The sequence below is a fragment of the Sinocyclocheilus grahami genome, unplaced genomic scaffold (genome assembly GCF_001515645.1).
Source record: "Sinocyclocheilus grahami isolate Dianchi unplaced genomic scaffold, SAMN03320097.WGS_v1.1 scaffold73.1, whole genome shotgun sequence".
Classification (NCBI taxonomy): domain Eukaryota; kingdom Metazoa; phylum Chordata; class Actinopteri; order Cypriniformes; family Cyprinidae; genus Sinocyclocheilus; species Sinocyclocheilus grahami.
Genome location: NW_015505252.1, coordinates 1,291,695 through 1,309,919, shown reverse-complemented (window position 1 = coordinate 1,309,919; position 18,225 = coordinate 1,291,695). Strand labels below are relative to the sequence as shown.

General features: G+C 35.1%; 1 pseudogene; it reads right to left on the bottom strand.

The window, feature by feature from the left end:
• Positions 1-633: 633 nt before the first annotated feature.
• LOC107585658 (zinc finger and BTB domain-containing protein 7C-like) overlaps positions 634-18,225 on the bottom strand; it is a 25,682-nt pseudogene continuing 8,090 nt past the window's right edge.

Genomic DNA, 18,225 nt, shown 5'->3' with positions numbered 1-18,225 from the left:
ATAAATGATTTGTAAGTTTTTGAAGTGTTCTCGTTTACTGGCTAACATTAATGTTAATTTGTCAATCTTAAATGTTTTAAATGGTGACTTTTGCTGTGACCATTTTAAGTTGAGTTCTAATGGTGATTTTGCCAAAACACCTTTGATTTCAAAACCCTGGTAACTTTGCATTAACTACTTTTAGTAAATGTGTAATATTCAAGTTCATAAAGTCCTGGGGTCTCATTTATGAATGTTGCGTATGCACAAAATGGGCATTTGCTTTAAATGTTTTTTTTTTTTTAAATAGGCTAATTTTTGCCAGTGCGCCTAGTCAGACAATTCTATTTACACTGCCATAAATTAGGCTAAAAATAGCTAAAAGATGTTCACCTTATCAGCAAAACTGCATTAATTTTGAATTGTTTAAAAAATGAAATATTACTTGGCCAGTGGAAAAGAAATTAGATCAACTATTTATATGAACTCTTTGAATCGGTTTAATTATGGATTTTGATATTTATGCTAAAACATAAGGGTACTGAATGATTTTCCGCAATAAAAATTGTGTATGGCACAAATGGCATTTATAGTCCGTATCTCATTTTCTTAATGTCTTGTACCTTTAACAAACAGCTTGAACAAATGCACATTCAAGATATTAACAAATCTAGTCATTTAAAAAGTAGGCTTTTTAAAATCCCTGTCATCCCGTATGGAAGCTGACTTATGAAACAAACAAAAACAAATAAATGTAATTCCCATTTAATATTACAGAGTCTGAACCCGGTTCGTAAAGACTTTGTGGCGTCCGAAGCGAGCAGCTGTTTCAAGGAATTAACAAAAGTCACTTTGCGGCCTCGGGAATGGGCGGAGCTCGTTCCAGTCTCACGGCCCAGGGGTCAGAGGTCGCCGAATAGAAAGGCGGGTGTGGCAGAACGTTCTCCGTCGCCACGGCGAAAGCAAACACGCCCCGCTTTCTGTTCACATCCTCTGAGATGAGCTTTCTGTCCGTTTCTCGGCTGCCACCGTCGACGTCCTCTAGCGTTTTTCCTCCCGTAGGCTGCTGTTTCCCCAGCAAGGGGGTGCCACCGGCGGTGGGAATCCGCATCGTCCTGTCCGCTTGGAGGGCGTTGGGATCTGGAGGGAAGAGGAAGTTGGTGGACCTCCAGGCGGAGGGCTTTCGGCCCCGTCGCGGGCGTGAGACGCGGCAGCTCTGCCGCTTGATGTGCCGGTGAAGGTGGTCGGAGCGCGTGAAGCTCTTGTAGCAGTGCTCGCATTGGTACGGCCGCACGCCGGTGTGGATGCGCAAGTGGTTCTTCAGGTCGTAGTTGTGAACGAACTTAGAGTTGCAGTGCAGGCAGATGTATGGCCTCTCGCCGGTGTGCTTGCGCATGTGAATCTTCAGCTTGTCTTGCCTGAGAAAGAGAAAAACAACAATCAAACGAACAGTTCACCCAAAAAATGTGCGTTTTTGCTCGGCAATGGATCTTCTGCAGTGAATGGGTGCCGTCAGAATGAGAGTCCAAACAGCTGATAAAAACATCACAATAAACCACAAGTCATCCACACCACTCCAGTCCATCAGTTAACATCTTGTGAAGTGAAAAGCTGCATGTTTGTAAGAAACAAATCCAGCATTAAGATGTTTTTAACTTCAAAGCCTCACTTCTGGGCAAAATGTGCATCCATAATCCATAATAACTCTTCCTCCAGTGGAACAAGTCCATCTCCTGTTGTCTCTCAGATCAAAATCCACCAGCTGTTTTGGCTTGTAAACAGTGCTCGATCAGTGCATATTTCTCTCCTGATTCAGACAAGATGACTTTTTCACTGGAGAAAGCAATGTTACGGATTATGGACTTGTATTTTAGCTGGAAGCAATGGTTTGAAGTTAAAAAGATCTTAACGATGGATTTATTTCTTACAAACCTGCAGCTTTTCACTTCACAAGCTGTGACGCCTTGGGCTTCATCTTCCTCTCCTCCTCCAGCTGCCACGGAGGAAACAGCGTCCCAAGGTGGGAGGCGGAAAGAAAACTCAGGTAGGACCGCAGCTCCGCTCCCTCTTTGATCGGACCGAGGCTGGGGTCAGAGGTTATTCCCAACCCTGGACTCATGAAGTCTTTGAGGAAGTCTCTGTGCAGGATAGGGTTTGTAGGCTCATCCTTCAGCTCTTCTTTGATGACTTCTTTCTTGACCGCAAGGTCCAAAGGGCCGTTTTCTAGTGAAGCATTGGGGAAAGGGTGGGAAGGGTGTCGGCGCTCCAGAATCTGAGGGTAGCCTGGGAATTCTGCCGCCCACATGGGAGGATAGAAGCCTGGGAGAAGGGGTGAGAATCCGGCGCCTCTTTCCAGGCCTGGCATTTTTGGATAGAGTCCCTCTTGAAGTAAAGACTCTATCGAGAAGTCCTTCAGCGCCCGGCCCTCCAATCCCTCCGGCCCTCTTGGTTTCTGGTCTTCCGGAGTGTCCGATTGGCGTCTTTGCGATTCTTGGCCATCCGGGTTTGGCGCTCCTTGTTGGGAGCTACAAGGTGGGCTATTCGTCCTCCCATTCTCCCAAACTTTGAGTTCCTCTTGGTTTTCGGCTCCTTGTGTGGATTTCTCGCTATTGTTGTCCTCAAATTCTCCATCTTTGGAGTCAACCTCCTCCTCCATTTCTTCCTCATCTTCTTCATCCTCGTCTTCCTCGTCATCTCCCTCAAACTCCTCTCCTTCCGGAGGTCCTCCTCCTCGTTCTCCACCTCCTCCCGTGTCCATGATTTCCAGACAAACGTTTATAATGCAGGGAATTTCCAGGAGCCTGGCGGCACTCAGGATCTCCTTGACATTGGATGCTGTCACCGTCAGCGTCGACGTGTACGCGAACTCCAGAATGGCCGTCAACGATTCCGGCGCCACGAAGTCCAGCTCGTAGATGGCGTGCTGGTTGGAGTCCTGGCTGGAGCCGGTGGCCACCGTGAAGAGTTTTTTGAAGTACTGGCTGCAGGCAGCCAGGACGGAGCGATGGGTGCGGTACTCCTGGTCCTGGACCACTAGGATGACGTCGCAAAGCAGGCCGTCCCGCCGCTGCTCGTTAAGACTGCACAGGACGTCGTTGCTGTGGTTCGGGAAGGGGATTCCGATCAGGTCCTCGTCTGTGTGCGCCATCCTCTCCGAGGAGTCTGTGTGCAGGTAAAAAAGTGAAATCGGTCAGAGCTGTCATGCATTAAAATAAGACTGGGCGATAAATAGATATTTGTGACCATGGACCACAAAACCAGTCATAAGGGGCAATTTTTAAATTGAGTAACTGAACAAATAAGCTTTCCATTCCATTCCTTCCATGGTTTGTTAGGATAGGACAATAATTGACTTAGATACAGCTATTTGAAAATCTGGAATCTGAGGGTGCAAAAAAATCTAAATATTGAGAAAATCATCTTTAAAGTTGTCCAAATGAAGTAATCAAAAATTAAGTTCTGATATATTTACGGTAGGAAATTTACAAAATGTCTTCATGGAACATGATCTTTACTGAATATCCTAATGATTTTTGGCATAAAAGAAAAATAATAATAATAATTTTGATCCATACAACGTACTGCTGGCTATTGCTACAAATTTAGCCATGCTACTTATGACTGGTTTTGTGCTCCAAGGTCCATTCCATAATATTAATAATGCATTTTTAAGTCATTTAAGTAAAATACTTAGCCTACATCTAGAGATCATCTAGCTCTTCACTACAAACCGACAAAATAAAAGTTGACTTTTAACTTGACAGAAATGTATTACTATTGTAAAATGTATACTGAAAAAAAAATTGGTTTAAAATAAATTTCACTCAGAAATTGCTAGTGCATTTCACAAATAATTACAAAGAAACAGCAAGTAACATTGAATTAAATGTGAAATTTTGAAATAGAAAAACTGAAATAGTATGTTTTTTAAAACATGATTCAATAATTTTTATTTACATTGACAATTTACAATTTTTTTATTGAAAACACATTTTTTACAGTGCACTTCTCCTATTACTACTACTACTATTATTATTATTATTTAGGGAATATCATGCAACCAAGATATTTTTTCACTCATTGTTGGGCAACATTTTAATTGGCAAAAAATAAAAATGCAAAGTTTGTTGTGAATTAATTATATTTTCATTTGATTGCATGTTAAAATATTGATTAAATTCATTAGACACCATTTTGATTATACATTTGTAATAAATCATAAAAAAATACGAAAAACGATTTTACTCTATGAAGTTTGATTATATTTTCAATTGATTGCATGTTAAAAGAATCTAATTACAAACCATTTTTGATGATAAATTGATATGAAATCATAAAACACAGAATCCAGAAAAAAATCAAATAGAAGACACAGAATAAAGGATTGATTTTACTCTATGAAGTTTCCTTATAAACAAACAAATGATGTATTCATTCATTTTCAACATCTAACAGACATGTGGAATGCATTTCCCTTCCCATTAAAAGGAATATCATGATAAATATTGATAGCAAAAGATATGGAAAAAGATTTTTTTGGCCAGCCCCACAATAATCGACTGAAAATGAGATTTGAGTTAAAGATGCTCGTTTCTGCAAAAGTGCGTTACTCTGTGCACTTTGCGGTTTAAGAGGACGCGTCGCATGCACAATCAGATAATTAATTAGCTCCCGTCGAGCGTCTGAGGAGCAAATCTCTGTTTCTGGTTCTCTCCGATTGCGATCAAACAACAACTCCACTGGCTTCTGCTTTTCACGCCGTATACATTGATAGCAGAAGCTATTTTGTTGTGAAGGCCTCAAAAGATAGTGAATTAAATCTGATGGTTTGCATTGTGAGAAAAGCTGACACTTATCTTTGTCACATTCGGAAAAAAGCACAGCACAGGAAGGCAAAAGGGGTCAGGCTCTAGTTTCTGCTTTCCACGGGAAAAAAGTGTCAGGGCTTGAGTAAACGTCACCCATCGCCCCCAGATTCACTCGTGTTTCATGAGAGGCCGATGCTGTTTAATTGCAGCTACTTTAAATGCAAAATGTTGAATCCTTTTTTTTCTTATTGTTATACTTTACTTAAGTCTAGTTTAGAAGTGTACTTCTACAGAACACTGTCCAAAAATAATAAAGGATTGGAAAAGCTGTATTTTGCAGACCTCCGTTCAGATGCTCTTAAACTACAGGCCTACATGAATGGAGCCTGAATTGTACCTGCGGATTTCCTGAAATGTTTACAGCGACTTTTTAAGAGGCGTTTTGGCAGCATTGTCCTTCATTCATGGCTATGAATAGAGTTTAATCTCAGTGTGTCTCGTCCCCGTGGTCACTGCAGGCATGTGGATGGATGCTTTCATACGTCCCGCCGCCACCGGAGCTGTCGACTGGCGTTCAATGGTCCAAAAACGGCCTGTGCGCCAAAGTAAATGAGCTATTGGTGTTTTACTTCTTGTCCATTGTCTGTCTTTATTCTCTATAATATTGAGCTCAGCGCTTACCAATCAACATTTTAATGTCCCTTCCACTGTTGCTAGGAGACGGTTGCTGTAATTACAGTTTGAACATATAGTCCACTAACAAGGAACGTATCTTTTAAATTAAGAACCTTGTTTATCAAACAATGTGACCCTTCAGGTAAAAATATATATAGATGTGACAGAAATAATGGATTACATTTAGCCTGGATTGGAAATGAACTTAGAATAGTAAGATATTGTAGATAATATATATTTATAAACCATTAGAAAACTTTTCATTACTTGAAAAATGTAAACTGAAATTAAATAGAATATTTTAAAAGAACTTTATTTCAGCTAGTTGCCAAAGCAACATTTCTCATTTTAAATTAGAATAACTTGATGTATTAAAATAACTAAAACAAAAATGAATAAAAAATTATAATATATATATAGAGAGAGAGAGAGAGAGAGAGGGAGAGAGTGAGAGAGTTTTTAAAGAGTATATTACACGGAAGTTTAGCTTAAAGTTTAGCAGAAAATTTATTATATGTGACCCTGGACCACAAAACCAGTCATAAGGGTCAATTTTTGGATATTGAGATTTATACATCATCTGATAAATAATCTTTCCATTGATGTATGGTTTGTTAGGATCGGACAATATTTGGCCGAGATGCAACTATTTGAAAATCTGGAATCTGAGCAAAAAAATCTAAATATTGAGAAAATCTCCTTTAAAGTTGTCCAAATGAAGTTCTAAGCAATGCATATTACTCATCAAAAATTTAGTTCTGATATATTTACGGTAGTAAATTTACAAAATATCTTCATGGAACATGAAAAATGATTTTTGGCATAAAAGAAAATCAATAATTTCATACAATGTATTTTTGGCTATTGCTACAAATATACCCCAGCGACTTAACACTGCTTTTGTGCTCCAGGGTCACATATTATTAATAAAATGAAATAGGCATATATAAAACTATAGAGATAGAAAATCAAAAACGACTAAAAATGACAAAAACACACAAGTTTAACTAAAATTAAGATGATAACAAAATATATATATATAAAAAAAATCAAAAATTCAGATCTAAAATGTTAATAACTATAATAGTATCTCAATAATACTAAACACTAGTATGTGTGACATTTTTTAATTTTTATTTTTTAAATGTGTATAAACAACACAAACACTCCCATTTAACTGCAAACTTTTCACAGAAAAAAAGAGAAAGACAGAGGAAGAGGGAAGGATGAGATCTCATGTCCCCAGAAGTTCCCTGACAGGTTGGGCAAAACTAAACAACAAAAAAAGCGGTGCCCCACCCTGGAAAATCCAGCCAAGTTAAATAGGCTTTCGGAGCTAAAAACAACATTAGGGAGGGAGTGAAAAAGAAGGAAGAGAGACACAGTGAGGTCTCCCACCCACCCTGGGAACGCATGCGTTTCTCCGGCCGGCCCCCACACCTCCTCACTCACTTCCATAATTACAGTGCGTGTTTGAGGGCCCACTGGCCCCTCCGCACTCGCTTAACACTGAATAACTCCTTCAGACCTTCACAATTTACTCCCTCCATATGACGCAATCTACATGAAGACGCACCACAGACTCCTGCTGGTTCTGTAGAAAGCGAATTATTAATACTACTGATTATTCTACCTGTAAATCTATAAGAAATTCTTTTGCATTTTGTGATTTGTAATTTTTATCTGCAGAAGATACATTTACTTGAGAATCAAAATAACTTAAGATAAGTCTTGTTTAAAAAAAATCTAAATGAATTGAGTTTATTCTTAATACAAGAAAAATATCTATTAATGAGGTCAGAAAAATAATCTTGTTTTTCTTTGAAGTAAGTGTACTTTTCTGATCCCATTAACAGATATTTGTTCTTGTTTTAAGCATAATATCACTTAATTTGAAGGATCAAGTGAACAAGAGTTAATATCTGAAGGATTTTTGTCTTATTTTCCAGTACAAATATCGAAAAAAATGTAAATCATGATGCAAGATATCAAGTCTGGGGGGGGGTTTACGTTTTTGCTTAAAACAAGAATAATATCTGTCAGTGGGGTCAGAAAAAGAAAATCTTGTTTTCTCTTTGAATTAAGCATAAACTTGTTTTGAGCATAAACTCATTTCAATTACATAAAAAAAACAAGACTTAATATCCTAAGTCATTTTCCTTCTTAAGTAAATGCATCTTGAAACAAGTTTTTTTCTTGTTTTAAGCAAAACACCTAATTTTGATAATTTTTTAGAAGTCAAGTAAATGTATCTTGATTTATGAATTCTTACATCAGTTTTTGCACTGAAACTTTTATGCATTTTTTTTCATGCATTTTGACATTTTCATTGACATTATTAAGCTGTTGTTCCCAGTATGTAGGCAAAAACGGACTCACACACACCTCAGTGATAGATGCTATCTGAAATCCTGTCTAAACTGTTGATGTGGCTCTGCTAGTGAAGCAGTAATGCTTCAGATGGGTATCTTCGACTGGACCGCAGCTGTTTGTCCATCATCCGTGTTTGCACTTTTCTTCAAAGTGATTTGATGATCAGTTGGAGTGCAGGAGATTTTTCTGCAGATGTGTATTAAGTTGCTTTTGTGGTCAACACATTTTGGCAGTCAGACATTCATTATTGTTTCAGTAAATCGGATTAGTTTGACTGTTAATGACATGAAGAATCAAATCCAGATTTTTTTACAAGCACAGATTCATGTATAGCCTAAGAAACTTTTGATTGATAAAAGTTGCTTAATAAAATGAGCATTTTCAGATTTTCATTTTCAGCTGCATTTTGTTTCATGCCAGATCATTGTCGGCCATATCAAATGTCATGCTTGATTGTAAAGGATGTTTCAAGATAATCTGAGGATCTGTTCTGGTGTCTACAGTTTGTGTAAAGAGGTGAAGAAAATACCCCTTTTAGCCCCACAAAGTGCCACACACTCATTTCAGCACAGATGCGTTTGTCATTTGAAAAAGATGCATGCGTGTGCGTGTATCAGTGCTTCCGCTATTCAGGAGCAGCACTGCAACAAACAACAACAACAAAAAGTTAGCGTCATCCTCATTGCAAAAATTCACACGTTTTGATTCACAAATTCATTTAAATGAATCAGTTGAACCTACTGTATTTGCGAATCGGACTGAATTGAGCAGCTTTCAGAAATGAATGCATGCGGTGTGATTTAAGTGCCATGATTAATAACCTTTTTTCCTATTTTCTTCTCTACATTACTAATACTTCAGTTCAACATCAATCATAATGTGCCATATCTCAAAACATAAATGACGCCGTGAGTAAAAACCCAAACTACCCCCTCAGTCCTTTGATCATTCAAAATAGCACACCTGTGTTTGATGCTTGAACTAAATGCGTACACACACGCGAGCTTTGATGATCGTCTTAAATGGGACAAGACTTTTAAGACTTAACAATTAATAGCGATTGTTCGTTAATGTGAAGTCGGAGCGTGCTGACTCTGTGTTTTGCAGGTTAAATGCATGCATTTGGTGCACACCGGATGTCTCGTCTGACTTTGTGATGCAAAGATGACCAACTCTTGATAGGGTAAAGTTGCAACATCTTCTCCTAAAGTTAAAACCGTTCACATTTGTGAGAGATATTTCATCATGGCCTCTTTAGGGAGGCAGGGCTGGAGTCTCAGACAGGAGCGAGCACGTGTCACGCTGCTCAGACTCACGGCGACTCAGACTGCTGCTAAATTGGCTAAATCCAGCCGTGGGTTCGTGGGTCCTGAGGGAGATCATTTAGGGGCCTCACCTGCAGGGGCACCTGTAGGTTTTAGTCTATTAGTGCTTCGCTGAGACTCACGGCCCTGTTTACAGACAGAAGTGCCTACTGCTCGAGCGACGGCACGCCAATCAGCCAATAGGAGGCTTTGGATTTAAATACGGTTCATCTCAGTGCTGTAGATGATAAACGCTCTGCATGTGAACAGCTGAAGGCCTGATTTGCATATAACACACAGCAAACGGTTTAATGGTGGTTTTGGTTACTGTGAACCTGATTTCCGTTTCAGTTTAGAATTTTTCAGACATACGTGTGTTGTTTCGACAGTCTTGAGTTATACATTTTGAGGTTCTGGCATCAGGTTTAAACATGTGCATTAAATTCTGACTAGTTTTGAGTTGAAATATATGAAATTTTGTTGTTAGTTTTGTTAACTGGTAGCTGAAGTGACACAGCAAGCATTTTGTCATGTTAACAGTTTTAACAATTAGATTTTTCAGATTTATTTGTTGTTTTTTTTGGTAAATGTTTTTTTGTTTCTAAGTGTTTGAACATACATGCATGCATACATACATACAAACATACACACACACACACACAAATAAAATATATACTGCATATAAATATATATGCAACAATTTAGAATTATTTCCTATTTTATTGTTTTATATATATATATATATATGTGTGTGTGTGTGTGTGTGTGTGTGTGTGTGTGTGTATTGCTGTTGTCTCTGTGCACTGGAAGTTTTTCAGTCACCGAGACAAATTCCTGGTGTGTGTAAACATAAAAAATGTGCTGAGTTGCGATGAGATAGATCCTTACTATATATATATATATATATATATATATAATTATTTAATATTTAATTTTATTTGTTTTATGATATCATAATATCGTAAAACTTTTTATTTATTTATATAAAATATATGAATATATATATATCCATCATCTATCTTAGTATTAATTTGATATTATTTATTATATATTTATAATTATATATTATTTTATTATAATATCATAAAACCAAATTTTTTATTTTAAATATTCTATATCTATTTATTTGTATCTATTATATCTAATTTTATATCTATTTTACATTTATTCTATATGCATGTATCTATGTGTGTATGTATATTTATGATTTCAGTAAAAGAAAAAATTTTTTGTCCAAGTTAGTTGTCAAGTACTCTTAATACAAATTGAGGACAGACCACAGTCTTAAACCAGGACCTTGTTCAACAAAGTTAAAGAAAACATAATAAAGTGCGGCGTGTAAGTTTGGCCTCGTGTCTTGGCCTGAGTTCTGCTGTATATTTGAGCTGCTTTTTACCCGTAGACTGATTCACCCAGCGACAGATCAGAACGAACGTAAATGACACTTAAAGAGCCTCGTTAGGATTACACACAGCCGTTGTGTAACGTCTGCTGTAGTTCATCTGTTTGGTAATTATATGAAGCAAGACGCTACAGACACCTGCATCACGCACTTCAGCTGCTACAAACAGTAATTTACACTGTTTTTAATCTGCGTTCAGCCCTCTTCACACAGAAAGAGCGAGAGAGAAAGAGCGAGAGAGAGAGAGAGAGAGAGGAGGTGGATCTACTCTAGAGCAGCGATGTAGTTTTTATAGCTGGGTGGGAAGCTCAGGATAATAATACCCATCCTCCTCCACAACACAGTTTAAGCTTAGTATGTAATAAAGCCCATGGTGCACAAACCCTCTGATTTGGGGTCAGACAAAATGAATTTTTAGTTTTATTCGTGAAGGGTTTGCAACTCGAACTTGGGCACAAATGAAGGAAGAGAGAGAAAAGTACCAGTTCTATATATGCATCTGCTGTGACTTCAGAAGATGAATTAGACGAAGGAACAAGGTGGAAGACCTGAAGTTCAGAGTTTAGTGTAGAAACCAGTCGGTTTCACAATTAACTACACAGTAACTGCAAGAAACTCTGAAGTAAACATGAAATATTGAAGTAGAAAGATTGAAATAGTGTTTTCTTGTCAAATGTGCTGTGATAATCTCCAATAATTTATATATATATATATATATATATATTAAAATTATCTATATATAAAATGAAAATATTGCTAAATACTGCATGGCAAAAAGTATATGGAATGCATAAAAAAAACAAACACATGATTTCAATGCATTTAATTCAGTTAGTGGGGTCCAGTTGGCATCTTAAACTGAATTAAAAAAAATCACAATAACTTATTTTATATTCATGTATACATGTGGCATTCTGATCATATAATAGATCAAGAAATATATATATATATATATACTAAAATAAATATGAACTATTTTTAAAAAACATTTAAAAAGACATTAAAAAACTAAATAATAAATGACAAAAACACCACAAAATAACGGAAACTTTCACTAAAATTAAAACCGAAAATATAAACATAAAATGAGATAAACATATCTAATTCAAAATATTATCAAACCAGAAGTATATACCCAAAGTTATAATAGTCAATGATACTAAAATAACACTGCAGTGCAAAAGCATATATGGTTGAGTAAGAGTAGTATTCAGTACCTACTATTTTGAATTGTTTCCTATGTGGCACACAGTGCAGATTTGCTGCTTATATTTAGCATGTGTGTCAGTTTAATTAAACGACATGTTATATAATGTCAGAATGGAGACGTTATGACTTTCTAGTTAATTAGAAGTTGGTTGTTTTATACATGCGGTTTGACCCATATTGCAGCTCAGACAGCGTGTTCCTCAACAGGGCTGTTCAATTTCCCTTCGTTGAAACTGAAACCAGAGGTTGACGGCTAATCAGTTAGTTAACGTGTAAACTTATACTCGCAGTTGTGTGTCGAGTACATTCGTTCTTCCAACTCCCACTTTTTATTTACTGTCATTTAATGTGGTAAAAGAGAAAGATGAAGGATTACGGTTTAATGTGGTTTTTAATGTGTAGCAGGTGCATTATGTTATAATGTTATATATGTGTTTAATGCACTTTAATGTTGTATGTAGAGAGCCACAAACAATTTATAGGGAGAAGACAGGTAAAATGTGATATTGTTTCTCCATTTGAAAAATTTCCATTTCCAATGACTGGGGGGGGGAAATTATCCTGAATATAATATAAATATTGTAATTTGTAAAATACATTTAATAATATATCATTATTTTCTTTAAAAAAATAAATAAATATATATATATATAACATTATATTAATTTATATACTATATTAAAATATTAATAAAACATTTACTGAATGTCATCGAAGTCATAAAAGCTAATAATTAAAGCACAATTATGACAGTAATTATGTCTTGGTAAAACTAAATATTTTTATACTCTTAAAAAAGAACCAGAAAGATGCAATTAAAAGAAAGTAGTGTATACTTTTTGGTTTTTTGGCTTGAAAAATAGAGTGGTGGGATTTGACGCATCTGACAGTGTTGTAGTTTTTGACACAAAAGCTTTTAGCTGATTCTGTGAGTCAAAGTTGGCATTTGTCATGCATTTATCCTACTCATGAATATTTATTATCTTTCTTTAGTTTGTAGTTTAACGTAACATCTTTCAGATTTCTTTAAATGAGAGAAATTTTATTTTAATAACAATAGTAAAATTGTCTGCTTTGCTACTTGCATCCGGTCAAAAATGAACTAAAAATTCCAAACGATGTGAATAATCAAAGATTTTTCAAATTATGCCACAATCAAAATCAAAAAGTTCAATCAGCCAATCAATTCACTGCAAAGGTTGTCTGCATTTCTGTAAGCAGACAGAGAGATTTTACTCTCAGAAATGGCAGTACCTTTTAACAAATACAGCTAGTCTTTGTGTGGAAAAAAGTGTGTTTCCTTCAAATCTATTGTTTCAGAATCCATAAAACTATTACAGTCTCTCTCTGCCTCGTTTGTGTTTTTTGGCACTGTGACATTTTTCCGCCGTGTCTGTCTCTTTAAATCATGACTCGACGCTTTAACATGGACAGGATTTCCTAAATGACATCAAGAATCCACCTAGTTATGTAATTTATGACAGATTCATCACAACCTGCTTTTCAACCAGCACAAGTTACTTAATACCAACCCCAGCGTTTTACTGGGGGATTCTGGGTAAAATGTGATTTCAGTGGACTTCTTTGTCCTGCCGTGAACGTGACGAATGTAAAGTGGGAAATTTAAGAGATGGAGACGTGTGTCTATTATTAAGTTAAAAACACACAACGTTATTTGTAGGTATTCTCAGTTAGTTGTCATAGAAACCTCAGACGGGTGATTCTGCGTGGACCTAAAACAGATTCCTGTATTAGACACATTTAAAGCGTTTTCAGACCAAACCGAAATATTCTCAATAAATGTTCTTCAGTGGTTCAGCTAAATCCTGTAAAGCCTTACATATTAAATAATAGTCCAAAAATGCTCATTTGTTAAAATGGAACACTTTAATCAACCTTCAGACGAAAAGTTTGCATGTGTGTTTTATGTTGAGTATCATATTTGAAACATCAGGCTTTTATGGCTCGTATAGTCTGATATAGTGAGAATATGGAGCTCAGACTCAAAAAGCCAAAAAGTGATGAAATTCTGATTGTAATGTAAATTCACGAGATGTTTCTAACAGTATACACTGTAAAAAAAATTCTGTAAAATTTACGGTAAAAAAACGGCAGCTGTGGTTGCCGGAATTTTACTGTAAAAAATATGGTAGCAACGTTTCAGGTTTTACGGTTTTAACTTAAATTTAGTTAAATACCGTAATTTCATTAACTGATATAATGTTAATATACCAACCTTATTGAAGTACTGAAATCTGTTTTTAATCATTTAACAGGTTTTTACTGTAGCATTTTTACAGTCTTTTACCGTTAAATTCACGGTCATTTTTTACAGTGTAGCAGATACTTTCATAAAATGATCTAAATATCAGTCGTCGCTCTATATCTCCAATAATGTGTCTTAGTAAGATGAGATTTAAATGATCAAAACATATAATGCAATGCTGATTGAGAGATGAATAAATAAATGTTCCTCAAAAGCCTGATGATCATATTTGTCACATTTGAACATGATTTGTGCGAAAATGATGTATGATTTAATCAACTTTAGACCAGTAAGTGTTCATCTTGAAATATTACTAACAATATTAAAGTTATTCTTGCGTTTCCTTGATAAAAATCAGTAAAGATTTGAAAGCAAAAAGACACGTGATGCACCAGCTGAAGGAAACGATTGATCAGACAACAGAAGGAATGGAGTAGATTGTGTGTGACAGGTTTAACAGCAAAGTTTTGATCATTTAGAAACTTGCATATCAAATATGACACAGTAGGATTTAGAGGGTTAAAAAAAAATTTTTGGCCTTGGATATAAATAAAGTTGTTGATGTGTTGTTGTCGGTGTTTTGGTTTGTGGGATCTTTAAAACATTAGTAAACTTATAATTTTCTAAATAACTACAAATTAAAAATATTTAGTATATTTGTAATTTTAATATAAAACATTTTTAATTATTATTTTTGTTATTTTATGTTTATTTTAGTTTTTTATGCTTGATATTTTAGTATAATTGAGATGACAGATTTATTAATATTGAGTTTTTATTTTTACATCTGCTTTCATTTCATTTTTTTGTAATTTTTATTTGTGTATAAAGTTTTCATTCTTTTTTTTTTCAGTTTTAGTTTGCTAAAATAAGTTTAAGTTGTTTACTTCAGTTAACGTTTATTTTATTATTATGTTTTATATATATATACTGTGTATATATATATATAGTTTTGGTTAACTATAATAACCCTGTTGAAGATCAAATTCCTCAGAAATCTTTTGCAGTTAAAATACAGTTAGAATTATTTATTTATTTATTTTACAGCAGCATCCAGACGAAGACGAGACACGTTCAGAACCTGGACTGATATTCTCTTTTCTGTTTGGTGACCTTGTGATGTCTCATTTCAGGTAGGGTCAGATGTTTCTTTCTTTCTTTCTAGTTTACCAAGTCAAGCATCTCTAGTACTGTTGCTCATAGATTTATAGATGAATTCAAACCTCTATCACAAAGTGCTGCAGTGTTTGTGCTCCAGACATCAATGATTCCTCAGCTTTGTACTAAATAATTGATTAAGTGATTTTTTTACCTAGCAACCACACAAACATCCTATCATCTGCATAGCAACACCCTGGCAAGCACTCACAACTCCATAGCGTTTTGCAAAGTCAAGCACCAAAAACTTTTATTTCTTTAGTCTCTTGATACTGTGATCGAATCCGATGCATGCATTCGTCAGGTTTATATTCCGTTTTCTTAGCCTTAGGATCTGCAGTGTGGGATGCCGTGCACAGATGTATTCTGGGAGTGGGGGCTTTGGTGCTCCAGGGTGTGGGCTTGTGGGAAAAATTTGTCATCTCTGCCCACTTACAGACAAACCCACCAACTAGGGTGGGAAACAGTCATCCAAGGACGACACACACACATACAGAGCCCAAAATATGCGACAAGGTCATCAGTGAACCCTTCCACACTACAACTCCTGTTTTTACTGGAAGTGTTGTGTCTTTTGGACGGTTTCATCTGTGTTATCTGCTATCTTCTACACACACGCATACACACACACACACACACACACACACACACACACACACACACATATATAGTGGACGTTTTTGAAAAAGGTGCTTTATCTGTGATTTTGATTCGGTGAGTCTTTCAGTTCGTAGCAGCAGCAGCAGCTTAAAGAGAGAATTGTGGGATGTACACATGCTTTATTGGGTTAAAAGTACATGTTTAAAGCTTACATATTTAAAAGTTGAACTATTTTGTTTATATTTAAGAGTATTAATCGCATAATTAAAATAAAATAAGCACGCAGTTGTATTTTTCTATTTCATATCTCAAAGATTTGACATTTTTGTGCAACAAAATGAAGCGCAAATAATGTGCACAAGTGCAGCTTATGTTTAAGTTTACATATTCAAAAGTTTAATTACATTGTAATTACGTAATTAGAATAAATTAAATACAATATCTTGCTCTTTTTCATATCTCAGCAAAGATTTGAGATTTTTGTGCAGCAAAATAGAGTGCAAATAAAGTGCATTAGTGCAGTTGAAGTTCATATATTTGTGTATATGTCCGAGCTAAAGCCATAATTATGTAATTAAAATAAAGCAAACATGCAATTTATTTCTCTTTCCTAATTATGTAATTAGAATACATGTTTAAAAGTTGAACTATTTTGTCCCTATTTAGAAGTTGTAGTCATAATTAAAATAAAGAAAACAATTGATTTTTATTTTTCATTTCTCAAACAAGATTTGTGATTTTTGTGCTAGTGTGACAAAAAGAAGCACAAATAATGTACAGTAGTTCAGTTGATGTTTAAAAATGTACACATTTTAAAATTGAACTGTTTTATTTATATTTATTTACAAGTTATAATTACATAATTAGTATAAAACAAACACACTTTATCATTACTCAGAGCATGATGGGAAATGTAGTTTCATTCTCAAGCCTGTCAAAATGCAAAAAAAGCTAAATTGAACAATTAAAATGTACATTTGTGCAGTTCAGCAGATGCATGTATCCATTGCATTCAAGGTAAACATTTTATCACTTCACGTATTCCCTGGAAATCAAACCCATGCTCTGCTGTCTGAGCTGCAGGAATTACAAATTATTATCATCGAAACCAATTAACTTGCACAGTGATTCAGTAATTGACACCCCTTCAACAGACAGTCAGGACTCATGGTTATGGCATTGTGCTGGCGTTCGTGTGTGAATACAAGCATTGAAGGCAGTTAAGCGCTCAAATTGACCGAAATGTACATGTCATTAATCAAACTAATCATGCATGTAAAACACACATCTCACACGTGTGTTTGAGACAGATGGAGTGTGTGTGAGGGTGTGTGTGGTTTTTTTTTTTTTGAGATGCTCTTTCTGAAAGGACATTTTTTTGTGGAGGATTGTGAGGGGGAGGCTGGCCTGTGTGTGTGTGTGTGTGTGAGAGTGATTATGACTAGCCCCTGTCTGCCCTCGGGCCCTCTGGCTCTACCTAATTAAAACCAACCAGGCTGCAGGGCACAGGAGACAGATGTCTGTCAAAGCGCTCTCACACACGTGCACACACACACACACACACACACACAAGATGCAAGCTTTCATAGTGATCAGTCTCACACTGTATGCACATATGTCGCTTCATGCAAAAAATGCAAGCACATATCACAGACGTGTTCTCACACACGGTTCAGAGAAGTTTATATTGATGACAGTGCTGGATATTTAGCTTTCTGTGTGACTCACCGAACCATGTTATATGTAGTTATATACATATTTGTTTTTTTTGCTAAAAAGATAGCAATGTAGGTGATTTTGGAACAAACTTGAGGAGGAAAGCTGTTACTAAATCATAAAATGTAAAAATATCAAAATATTGTCTGATTAATTTTCCTTACCGAACAATTAACAGTACAATTAATATAGTTAACAGGAAAAACAGTATTGTATGTATATAATATATATATATATATATATATATATATATATATATATGTACACACCTATATACATACAGTTTTTCCTGTTAAATATATTAATTGTACTGTTAATTGTCCAAGTGTATTTTATCAATTATAAACTATATTGGAAATTAAAAATTATTATTAATATTATACATAAATTAAATATATAATAAATACATTGTATATATATATAATTTATTTATTATATATTTAATTTATGTATAATATTAATAATCATTTGTAATTTCCAATATAGTTTATAATTGATAAATTACTCTTGATAGTGACTGGCTAAACAATTAACTTATAATTGAAATAATTACTTATAATTGATTTGGTAATATATTTTCCTCGTATGTCTGTTCTGAAATCACATACATTGTTGTATTTAATATTTGTTTATTAATTTTTAAATCTTATTAATTTAATAATTAATGTTTAAAATATAAAAAACATATATATATATATATATATATATATATATATGTGTGTGTGTGTGTGTGTG